The sequence below is a fragment of the Strongylocentrotus purpuratus genome, unplaced genomic scaffold, assembly GCF_000002235.5.
Source record: "Strongylocentrotus purpuratus isolate Spur 01 unplaced genomic scaffold, Spur_5.0 spur5_contig_690, whole genome shotgun sequence".
Classification (NCBI taxonomy): domain Eukaryota; kingdom Metazoa; phylum Echinodermata; class Echinoidea; order Camarodonta; family Strongylocentrotidae; genus Strongylocentrotus; species Strongylocentrotus purpuratus.
Window position 1 is genome coordinate 1 of NW_022145382.1, and position 12,248 is coordinate 12,248.

The 12,248-nt window shown below is 40.2% G+C and overlaps 2 non-coding genes across 2 annotated transcripts; both read right to left on the minus strand.

Moving 5' to 3' along the window:
• Positions 1-4,010: 4,010 nt before the first annotated feature.
• On the minus strand, positions 4,011-4,083 carry TRNAV-AAC. Its single transcript has one exon. It is a non-coding gene; the product is annotated as a tRNA-Val (tRNA).
• Positions 4,084-9,099: 5,016 nt separating this feature from the next.
• Positions 9,100-9,172, minus strand: TRNAV-AAC. Its single transcript has one exon. It is a non-coding gene; the product is annotated as a tRNA-Val (tRNA).
• Between the last annotated feature and the right edge of the window lie 3,076 nt (positions 9,173-12,248).

Sequence of the window (12,248 nt, forward strand, 5' to 3'; positions counted from 1 at the left end):
CACATACCACACAAAAATGTTGTAGGAAATGGCATCATATTCATGGAAAGCACATTCACAGGCAACACAAACCAGATTGGCATGATGAAACGTTCATCTTCAATTTCATGAGCCAACAAAAGTGTTTATAGTTTTAAATACAAAAAAATTACAAAGACTAATGTCTTTCTGTGTGCTTCCTAGATGGTTTGTAGCCCACACATTTTAGTGGCCTTGGTTTTATGGCTGGGCTATACAACAAACCAGCACCTCTGCTTGCATTTGCCACTAAAACAGAAAGGAATATTTAGCCAAAAATATTTTGCAAAAAAAAAGAGATCGGTTGTTAAACATGAATCTCAGGTACATGAAGGTTGGCAGGCATAAGTGAATTAAACTAATTAATTAATCAGCGAACACAAATTAGTGTACAATGTACATGTATGAATGCAATCAGTAGCATAGCTTTTTGTGGGGGGGGGGATGTCTGAACCATCTTAAAAGCTCTTAAAAAGACTGTTGTTTTATGACACCATCAAATACTGCCAGGGGCTTTCCCTCCCCCCCCCCCACCACCATCCAGCTATCTATACGCCACTGTACTTTTCATGCATCAAACTAGTTTTTACAAAGGCATTTGTTTGAACGCCTTCATATAATATATTTCACTGGATTTTGCCCTCCACTGCCGTAGTCAGTGAAGGGCAAATTCTGGTAAAACCCTACATTTAACCCTCCTATGCAAACATACATTCTGTTTAAAGTTGTCCTTTCAATCTAATTCTCACAAGTGACTGTTTTCAACAGTTTAGAGCTCCCAGCCCACATAAAGCAGGATTGACTGGCTAGGACTGTTTATGTAACTTGATACAGCTATACTTTGACTGTAGATGATTGATAAGACAGCTCTGCCTACTTCCTGCCTGCTGTTGCCTGATGACTGAATTTGACTATCACATGCTAGCTTGCTTGAAATATGATCTGACTGTTGGTGACTAGCTTGTGTAAAAGCATGGCAGAGGAAGAGGATTATTTTTTTACTGTCTGTGACTGTTGAAACAGCAGGAGGATTTAAATTGAAAATCATGTCATTGTGAAAACCTTACATTAAAATTACACCAACCTGACGCAATTTCCATCAAAAGTCTGTACTGCGTAATAAAGTATCAATTACAAAGAATTCATCACAATGAAAAGTGACCACAAAAATATACAATTAGTAAAATTATAACAGCTTTTAAATGCTTTGTTTCATAAAGTATAAACAGCAATACATTTAAATGTTGCTGGATCAAATATTAAACTGTCACTTTCAAGAATCTAAATTTTTCATTTTAATAAAACAACGGATGAATTATGCATATCATGTGATACTTCAGTCTCAAACCACAGTAGGGATTACGCCTTCACCGACAGCCAGGTACTGATACCCCACCGTCACCCTGATGTTGGGTTATTCCAAGGATCAGGCACCTCCTCTTTTTAACTCTATGCTGATTACAAGCATCTCGCCTTTATGCCAAGTTTCACTGCATTGTTTAAGGGTCTCGATCTAGCTGAGTCTCTGTAATGCTGAAGAGCTCATCAGAAAATATCACTATCAGAGCTGAATCCTTGATCATCTATGCCAAGTCCTGCTGCAAGGTTTCAGGTTCGGCGGATTTATGCAGAGTGACCCACAGCTCAAACTAACCCAGGACATACACAAAGCTGCTGTATCAGATGTCCCGCTTCAATACTTGAGGATAATGAGCCGAGTCACTGCCATGCAAACGAGCTCAGAAAACATGATCAGAACAAAATCATCGACATGCAGGTATTCCATGTTCTGCTGCAAAGTTTCCAGTTTTAAGCAGAGTCTCTGCAACATCTCTACGGCTCAAAAAAACATGTCAACGTACAGTTCTTATTGAGCTACTTCAATGGCAGAATCAATGGCACAGCTCCGATTTCCATCATCTCTGGCTTTGAAGTTCATGTATCCTAGGATACAGACATCTTTAAACGGCCAACTAGATGCTTATCTGTAACACCGTTAGTGGCGGTTCGGCAGGATTACCATGTGTGACAACTCGGGGAAAAACAACCATCTCACTAGGCGTATGTACAGTTAGGCCTACCCAATTAGCTGTAAGCAAGGGGAAGCTTGTACTACTTGCAATCATTTCAGGCCTAGTTGAGTCTCCAGGTGTTTATGCCAAATTTCTTGCATATCATCCAGCATGTCCAGTAAGGCTTATCCTGGATTTCTAATACTGCAGGTGTTCTGCTGCATAATACAGGTAAAAGTCGACCAGGATCTGATGAGCTATCACTGTCATTTCCCTGCTAATTTAAACTGTACGTGAAGAGCTCTGCCGTGTTTCTTTAGAGACAAATATTCCACCGTGCATCAATGCCTCGTGTTGATCTGTGATGGCGCAAAGTTCACCTATGATTGTTTCCACTGCACTGTAAACTTGTCACCCTGAGATCGAGACCCTTTTTATTATCAGGTACTAGCGACTGAGTCAGTTGGACCTGGGGATCGGCACGGGAAGGGTCCAAACTCCCTGAAGAAGCAATTGCAATGACACAGCTGCATTCACTGCTTATTAAATTACTCTTTAGAATCCTTGCCGGATCATACATGTTCACATTTGCATTTATTTAGAAATCTGATAAATTTGGCTTCAACCAAGGGTAAAGTTTTACTTTACACCGAAATATATGCACCGTCATATCATGTCTTGGCACCAAGATGCAGGAAGTAGTGGCTTACAATTGGCACAAAAGCCATCTTGCCAATAAATAAATAAATGTACAGCATTGAACATCAATAATGTGTAATAATTGTATCTTGCAGACACCAAGGAGGTCATCCTCTTAAATATGACTTGGGTGCCAATGCTATCTCACTTTTATTTTCAATGTACCCTGCATTGATCACGGTATAACGTGTACAAGCAGTGAATGGGCAGATGGCCTCTGGTACAAAATTGGATCAATATTGTAAGACTCCTGTGGTGTGGGGCGTGGTGTTTTACCAAGACCAAGTGCTCCATGGTACCTTCAGCTTGTGTTTGAGTGCCATGCATCTTGATCAATAAATGCCCTACATGAGTAAATACACAGTATGGCATTGACATGCTGAGCTATATAACTCGTCAACATATAGTTTGAACAATTTCCCTATTTTTAGACATAGGCCTATTTGTAAAAGCAGACTACTGTATGTTCGCATACTTTTCATTGAACAGTTTTGTCATTGCTTTTTTGTCCTGTAAAACTGACACCAGGAATCTGGTGCAATCCACTTCCAACTGCAACATACCCAAGGGCTGTTACAAGTACAAGACCATACTCTTACACCAAGCTACTATGATGTGGGCTCTCTTTCCATTCATCATTAGAAAAATTACACTTTGTCAGTTTTGACTTTTGATGGAATTTGCATCAGGATAATTTATATTACATGTATACAAATAATGAATGTTTCACGATTGTGCAATGGAAAGAATAATTTCAATTTCATGAAATTATTCTTACCATTGCACTCACAAACATTCATTAATTGTAAACTATAATTACGGGCACTGTATAATCAGTGCTTTTCAACAGAAATTAAAATCAATAGCAAAAGCTATCTTGAAAGGCCAATAGTATCATTTGCAATTACAGAAATGTAAATAAAATAGCTGACTATTCAGCTCAAGTGTCACATCTTTTAAAGATCATGAACAAAAAGTGTGCCTTTATTTAACAGGTTATTTCAGAAGGCAAATTTTTGAGCACTTGCAAATGATCCTATCAAGCCATGTTACTTCCAACCTACATGTAGGCCAATGAGGCCTTTACTTTTAAAAGATATGCCAGGCCTGTACAGAGGATTTTCAAATGAGTGTCATGTATCGTTTCTATCGAGGAGTGTTCATATCAAGTAGCAAAGACTATTCATAAGATAGAATTTGCATCAATATTAGGTTTTGCCCTTCATCGACGTACAAACACTGTATACTCAGTGTGTTCAACCTGAGTGAAAGTCAGCAAAAGCACTCGGGTGGGAATCGAACCCACAACCTTCTGCTTTGTTGAGCAGACGTCTTACCACTCGACCACCAAGCACGTGTGATTGTTTAACTTTCACTCGGGGGTAACACACCGAGTAGACAGTGGTTATATGTCGGTGAAGGGCAAAACCTAATTATTGAAAATTGTAAAGACTTACATTGTGCAAGCAAAATGTATGCAAGCCATAAATCACACAACAAAAATATAATTTAGCTGTTCAAATGACACTTTTCAAAGGTACTTGTATTAACACCCATCCCTGGTGCAGGCCTGCATATTTTATTTTAACTTTTAGTCACTGTAGCGCCCAAACTGCCCTGCCTGTTACTCACTGTAGCACCAAAACTGCCCTAGCACTCTTAGGGTACATTCGAGTACAATGTACATGTAGCTCACCCGGATCGATGTCTCAGGTTAGCCCCTTGCCGTTCAATTCGCTCCAACGTCTCGAGTCAGCCACCAAGAAACTGCTCAAGGACCAAACTCAGTGGTGGAAACAGGTCCCATGCATACAAGTGTTGTTCATTTCAAGAAACGAACAAATTTGGCGGCTAGACAGCGAAAATGTCGAGCGGATCCAAAAATCAACTTATTTCAAGCAAAAGGGTAATTATTTATTTAGTTAATTTCAACTTTAGAGGCTGTAATTCCAGCCCAACATTTTACTTTTGCAACTCTCTAAAAAGCAGTAAATCTCAAACTTAACACGCAGTCTGAAATGGGCATTTTGTACGGACATCACGTGAGGATCGTGATGGCCCACGGTTGAATATTTGATTAGTCCGGCTGTCATAGCTAATGTCTCCCTTTACAGAGTCGATCCCAGTGAGCTACTTAAAGGCACCCTATGATTAATTTTTTCAGTGAATAAATACACTGTAATAAAATACAGACCAAGATGCTAATGGGTTAATTATATTGAACGACAGATATAAAAATCATCAGTTAAAAAAAGATTGCTCAGCCAATCAGAAGAACATAAATTGCAATTGGTCTCAAATTAAAGCTTATGGTCAAGTGCATTACACACTACCAAAGCTTATATCATCATAGTTCCTTGATTGTTTATTTAAGCACAGTTTTTGTAACTGATGCATTTTTTTATGCACACCCTGTGTAACAGCTATTTAAAGTGCTTTTGGGCAGCCAGGGGAGAGTAGGATTCTCAAAGGGAAGAAAATGGCGTATATCGCATTTTGGAAATACACTCTTCATATGTTCATACACCACACAACAAACATTTCATATTACAGCTTTAGCTAGAAAAATATTCTCACTAATAGGAAATTAGATCTTCATCATTCAATCCTAACTATGAGGTGTTTTACGTGAAAAATAGGGAGGGGGACTTCCACAAATGACTTCTTTTATCAAGTGGTACTAACTTTTCTTTCTTTTGTTTTTAAGTTGTGCACCATGTTACACAATTGTTAAAAACCCGATCAAAAACTCTTTTCTTTTTACATTCTTGCAATGGTTGACATGTACATAGAACTCTCTGAGAAGTTGCAGTTGTATAAAAGAGAAGAGATATAAGCCACAGAAAAATCACTATCTGATAATGCTTGTCCAGTAACTTTACAGAAAACGTTGTTGCTGACCAAGATTTGGTCAGTGACGGATGACATAGTTTGGTTTAATTAGCATTTTAAAGAGATTTTACACTTCAGATCAAACGTTTGTTTGAAAGTGATATTTATGGGAGTATGCACTCTGTATGCCTAACAGCAACAGTGACACCTTCCCTTGAATATGGCCACATTTGGTCATTTTGTCAGGCAACACAACCTACATAATGACACACTAGCAGGGCAAATTCATCAAGGCAACAGAAAGGGACACAGGGGAAAAAAAGTGGCCTGAGTGAATCAAAGAGGACCAAGCTCTCGGTAAAAAATTGATTCAAACAGGAAAGAGGTACAAGCATATAAGGGCAGCCAGCTTCCAGACTGGACAAAGTGCTGGGTGGAAAGGTACATAGTTTACGATGGAAAAAATATCATGTTTTTACTGTTTACATGCCAACTTAGTTGGCAGGAAAATGAACGAACATAGATATTGACTAGATGCATATTGTGATTTGCAATGTTTCAAAGTCACGACAAGTAATCCACAGGACCAAGACAATTAATCCACAGGAAAAAAACAACTTTACATGAGGGCATTCAAAAGTAGAGGCCAACAAGCACTGTGTTATTCAGATAAGTTTTCACCATGGGAATTACACATTTTCTTTCGAGATATTTTCTTTTAAGAATGATTAAAAAGTATGGCACAGTCTTACCTAGCAACTGCAATTGGGACAAGCTCGTGTTTCCATGACTCCTGGTCTCCATTCTGTGCATCATCAGTGACAGGAGATGCTAATGAGACGAGAGAAGCTGGTGCTATCCTTGAGGGCTGGATGACTCCTGACTCCTTGGCTATGGAGATGCTCCTCACAGAGTACAGCCAATCATTACTGCTCCTCCAGTGAAGGTAAACGAAGCAGGTCTATTGTCCCTGGGCCCAGCACAGGAGTAAGATGCCATGGGTATAGAAGACCCGTAGGCTTGCTAAAGTGGGGACACATTGCTATGGGTGCCGAGTCCTTGAGTATAGGTGACCCATCGGACTGTCCAGTGAGGATGGGCCAAAACAGGGATCTTTATTCATCGAGTCTCGCATTGCACCTCACCACATTCGCAGCAGATTCTCTCAAGGTCTGCACTTCAGGTCCTGCTTGTCCTTGTGGGATTGTAAAACACTGTGAATACTGATTAGTGTGCCCTTATAAAATAGCATAGCAAACCACCAAACAACTGGCCAGTGGTAAAGTGGTCTTTCAACTGACATTCAATGTGGCACTATGCAGAAGTTTCATTGGAGTCAACATTGATTTGAATTTGTTGACTCTCAAGCAATTTGATCGTCAGAGAAAGCAAATCCCAACTTAAGTGTCCTACATGTATATATTAAGACCTGTTCTGTATACCAATACTCTAATATAGTAAAATGCCATTTTTAATATATTTTCAAAGAGTATGGTGGCATATTGATCTCATTTAATCAATGTTCGCAGTAGCGTTAATCCTTCATCATTGCCTTCAGTATTATTCCCATGCAATATTCACATGCAACTAAACTTACAAAGTTAAGCTGATGAGTATAACGTATTGACTCAGACATATTCAAGTTGACTATGAAAGGACAATAAATATTACCATATTATGCTATGAATTATCAATAACATATATGCGTACGAGTAATAACTTGAGTACTATATTGTTCAAACATTTCCCGAGTTTTCTAATTTAAAAGAATAATTTCACATTTTACTGGTATTTTCAATGGTTTTTGATAGTCGGTAATTGAAGAAAGTAAAATATTTATGGTTAGAAAGTTGGCACATGATCCATATGTGAGAAGAATTAGATTAACATTTTTATTTGTCAAGGTAGGTCTATATCGTGTTTAAATGAAATAATCAGAGAACAGTTTCCAAATTATATTTCGATGAAACACTGAGGCACACAGAGTATGGTGGCATTAATGTTAAATCTATTTTTGCAGTAACATTACCCCCCCCCCTTCATTGCCAAAGGAATTATTCCAACGAAATAGTCACATCCTTTTTTTTTTATTTGCAAAGTTAAGCTGGTGAGTATACAGTATACATGTAGATTCCGACATATTAGAGTTGACAACTATAAAGCATGTGAAGTGCTGCTATGAAGCGCGTCACCTTTTCAGTTTGGTAGCGTACGATCATTGAGGGCGTACTTGTGGGAAAAAGAGGCGTTGCGCATTAGTCTGTTGCTAGCCAGGGAACAGAGTGCTGCATAGACTCAAATCGGGGTAATAGCACACCAGGCCCGTCATTTTTAATCCTTGTTCTGTTCTTTCAGTATATTTTACTTTTTTAAGAATGTGGTGATTTTGTGATGTGAACATGTTTTTTTTTTTTTTGTTTTGTTTTGTCTCATAGTGCAATATTGTGGCACATGTAACTTCTGTGCATAATTCTTATAATTTACTATTTCACTGTATTGATGTCCTTTATATTATTATATTGTTATTGTTACGTGTGTGTCACTATTTATAGCTATAGCTTCCTACGGTTGTGAGTCCAAGGGCAGACTAGCGTAGAGTGGATACCTTTGAGATCTGGGCATACAGACGCGTTCTCCGAGTGTCGTGGATGGAGAGGAGGACCAACCGCTGGGTATTGGATAGCACAGGGAGTGAGTTGATGCTGAGACAACAGATGGCTGTGCGGAAGATGCATTTCTTTGGCCACGTCATGCGCCGCGAAGGAATCGACAAAGAAATAATCCAGGGATTGGTCTATGGGAAGAGACGTCCTCCAACAACATCATGGAACCAACGACATAAAGCAGTGGACCAGACAGGGACTTGCAGCAGCATCAAGATCAGCAGTGGATCAAGATTGTTGGCGTAGACTAGTAATGGCCACTGAGCGCAAATTACGCCATCGGACTGAAGAGAGAGGGAGGTACTTGACCGTGATTCATTCATGTGGTATCCCCCATTCAACATGTGGTATCCCCCCTTCGGCCACTACGTTCACTGTTTAACCAAGAAGAATCGTGATTTCATATGGGACGAGTAGTGTGACAGCTCTTTCAACACCCTCAAGACAGGATTGCAGGAGGTCACTATCCTGGGTTACTCTCAACTGGAGGGCCAATACATACTCGATCTGATGCCAGCAGGGATGGGATCAGTCAGTTCTCTCGCAAATTTAGGAAGGGAAAGAAAGAGTTATCACCTATGCAAGTCTGGCATTGTCCGAACCAGGTGCCTACCTATGTTGCCCAATACCTACATGTTCCACAACCCTAACCCTGGAAGCATCTGCATCTGAGACCTTTACTTTTAAAAGATATGCCAGGCCTGTACAGAGGATTTTCAAATGAGTGTCATGTATCGTTTCTATCGGGGAGTGTTCATATCAAGTAGCAAAGACTATTCATAAGATAGAATTTGCATCAATATTAGGTTTTGTCCTTCATCGACGTACAAACACTGTATACTCAGTGTGTTCAACCTGAGTGAAAGTCAGCAAAAGCACTCGGGTGGGAATCGAACCCACAACCTTCTGCTTTGTTGAGCAGACGTCTTACCACTCGACCACCAAGCACGTGAGGTTGTTTAACTTTTACTCGGGTGTAACACACCGAGTAGACAGTGGTTATATGTCGGTGAAGGGCAAAACCTAATTATTGCAAATTGTAAAGACTTAAATTGTGGAAGCAAAGTGTCTGCAAGATATAAATCACACAACAAAAATATGATTTAGCTAAATAACACTTTTCAACAGTACATGTATTAGTACCCGTCTCTGGTGCAGGCCTGCAATGGTGATTCATTCATGTGGTATCCCCCATTCAACTACTATAGTGGCATGGTGGCAACGTTGGAAACATTTCCATGCACTTTTCAGCTCATAAAAGGACTGGTCACAACAAACCGCCGACTTTGAGTGCTACATTTGGACTTCCGACCCGGTGCATCATTCACAAACAGGTGAACAGCTAGCCAGCTGATACTACAGCTGCGTAATAACACTAACTTTCAGTTTTTACCAACAAGAGTGTCCTTACCCTTCCAATCACCATGGCCTGTTCACATCGAGCAACAAAACAATGGTGTTTGGACAAGAATGAAACTGTCAACTCCTTCGACATCTGGAAACACAACCTACAATACATATCATTTCAAATATTTCAAGCTTCCTTGTAAAGTTCACATGGAACTCCACCAAGTAAATAAAACCCAATCCCGAGCTTATTTGGCCAAAAACAAAAACAATGAACACGTTATATTCAACCTATCATAAGCTATCCATCTCCACATCAGAGAAAACAGCCCTGAGTAAAGATTTAAACTTTGTTCCCACTCCGGCCAAACCACTACCAAAGACGAATGAGAATTGCATACCTCATGCAAAACAAACCCTTCAAACATACAAAGACCATTCAAACCTTTGTGAGGAACTTTTCAAAGTCTTCTTCCTACTGGAAGAACGAGATACACTCACTACAAGCACGGCCACTACGTTCACTGTTTAACCAAGAAGAATCGTGATTTCATATGGGACGAGTAGTGTGACAGCTCTTTCAACACCCTCAAGACAGGATTGCAGGAGGTCACTATCCTGGGTTACTCTCAACTGGAGGGCCAATACATACTCGATCTGATGCCAGCAGGGATGGGATCAGTCAGTTCTCTCGCAAATTTAGGAAGGGAAAGAAAGAGTTATCACCTATGCAAGTCTGGCATTGTCCGAACCAGGTGCCTACCTATGTTGCCCAATACCTACATGTTCCACAACCCTGACCCTGGAAGCATCTGCATGTAACCCTAAGCATCTAAACCTAAGCATCTAACCCTAAGCATCTAACCCTGAGCATCTAACCCTAAGCATCTAACCCTAAGCATCTAACCCTAACCTAAACCTAAGCATCTAACCCTAAGCATCTAACCCTAACCTAAACCCTAACCATCTAACCCTAACCATCTAAACCTAACCCTAACCCTAAGCCTAACCCTGAGTATTTTGGGGGACATATATAGGTATTGGGGAACAGGTATTGGGGAACATCGGGTAGACCCCGTCCAAACCCAAACCTAATTACTGTGTAACAAGGCGTAAATTGCTAGCTGTTGTCCAGCTTCCTCAAGCATCGAACGCAACACCTCTAGGGCCGAGTCACCAGTAGAAGAAGCCATGCAGGCGGGATCTCTACATGCAGAGCCAATCAAAACATGAAGAGCCAATCAAAACAAGCGAGGCCCAACTAAAGAACGACACCATAACCTGGGTTCTGAAGGAGAAAAACGCAGCAGTCGACCATATCAGAGTGCTGTATCAATAAATGGTCCAGCATCAAAAACTTACTGGTCCAACTGGGACCAGTTCGGGTGAGCTGGTGCCAGACATCGATCTTGAGGAGACATTGAGCTGGACTGCTACCAAGATGACAGAAACGTTCATCGTCACCAAGTTTCAGTCCGGCATAGCAACCAAGATCAGAAAAGGATGTGGATGTTTGACATCATCTTCAATGCCAAGCTTAAGAAGAAATGAACCATTAGGTCCCAAAATTTAGTTTTGTTCCTTTGAGCGACCAGAATGATTCAAGGTGTAACCATCAATGCTTGGAATGTTAAGGTGTGGCTGAATCACATTCCGTTCTTTATATTGTTTCCATTGAGATTTCTCTCCCCGTGTGCATTGATGCATATTCTGATATAAAAGCGTCACGAAAGCCAAGCCTTTTCATTCAGGCTTAAGCTTCAACGCTGAGTATCTTTGCTAGACCAATGTGCATTACCACTTAATGTTCACGTGAAGTTACATGTGGAAAGATTCTGAGGCCATGTCTACCCAAGAAAACATACCACAAGCGTTAAACGTGAATGCTGAAGTTTTGTTTCAAAAACTTCAAACCTACTTCGATGAGAAGTTTGACAATATATCTAGTTCAAGTTCCAAAAGAGATGAATCCTCGCTGAAAGAACTGAGAAATAAATTGGACGCGCAAGAGTTATCCAGGCCGGGCAACACAGCGCAGTTTGTTTTTTTGTGGGGACATCGAGATTGTCTTCGACAACATCAAGCTCGCTTTACTAAAAAAAAAAAAAGCAGACGTACAAAAAGCAATTGACGCAATTCAAAAAGGAGAGGAGCTAATAGCTGCAAGAAAACGACAAATAAAGATCGCAGATAGTAGCAAAGCAGGTTGGTTGACGATCAGCCAATTAGAAAAAGGAGACAAAAAACATCTGACAGCTGACGAGCACAAGAAAGTACAAATTGCAGAAGAGGCTGCCCTTAACATGCTTAAGGAGCTGGAAGGTAGAAAGCGGCAAAAGAGGTCAACCAGCGAGCGACACTATCAAGATGGTACTTTTATCAATAACAAGATTGGCGTGGATCGCAGTCTTTTTCAAGGTAGAGTTTCACTTCTTATGCTTTGTCTTGTTTCAGAGTGGCCTGAATCATAGCCACAATCCCATGCTTTAAATAAATATCAATAAGAACAGTATCAGAAATGTTTGTTGTGTGATTTATTGAGGTTGTCACGTTAGAATAAAACTGCTTTTCATGCTGATGAGCGTAGCGAAGGAGCATGAAATTATTCTTTCCGAGTACTGCTCCCATTAGAGACGTCCAATAATTTAAAAGTGTTATTAAAGTGCTCTCAAAATAT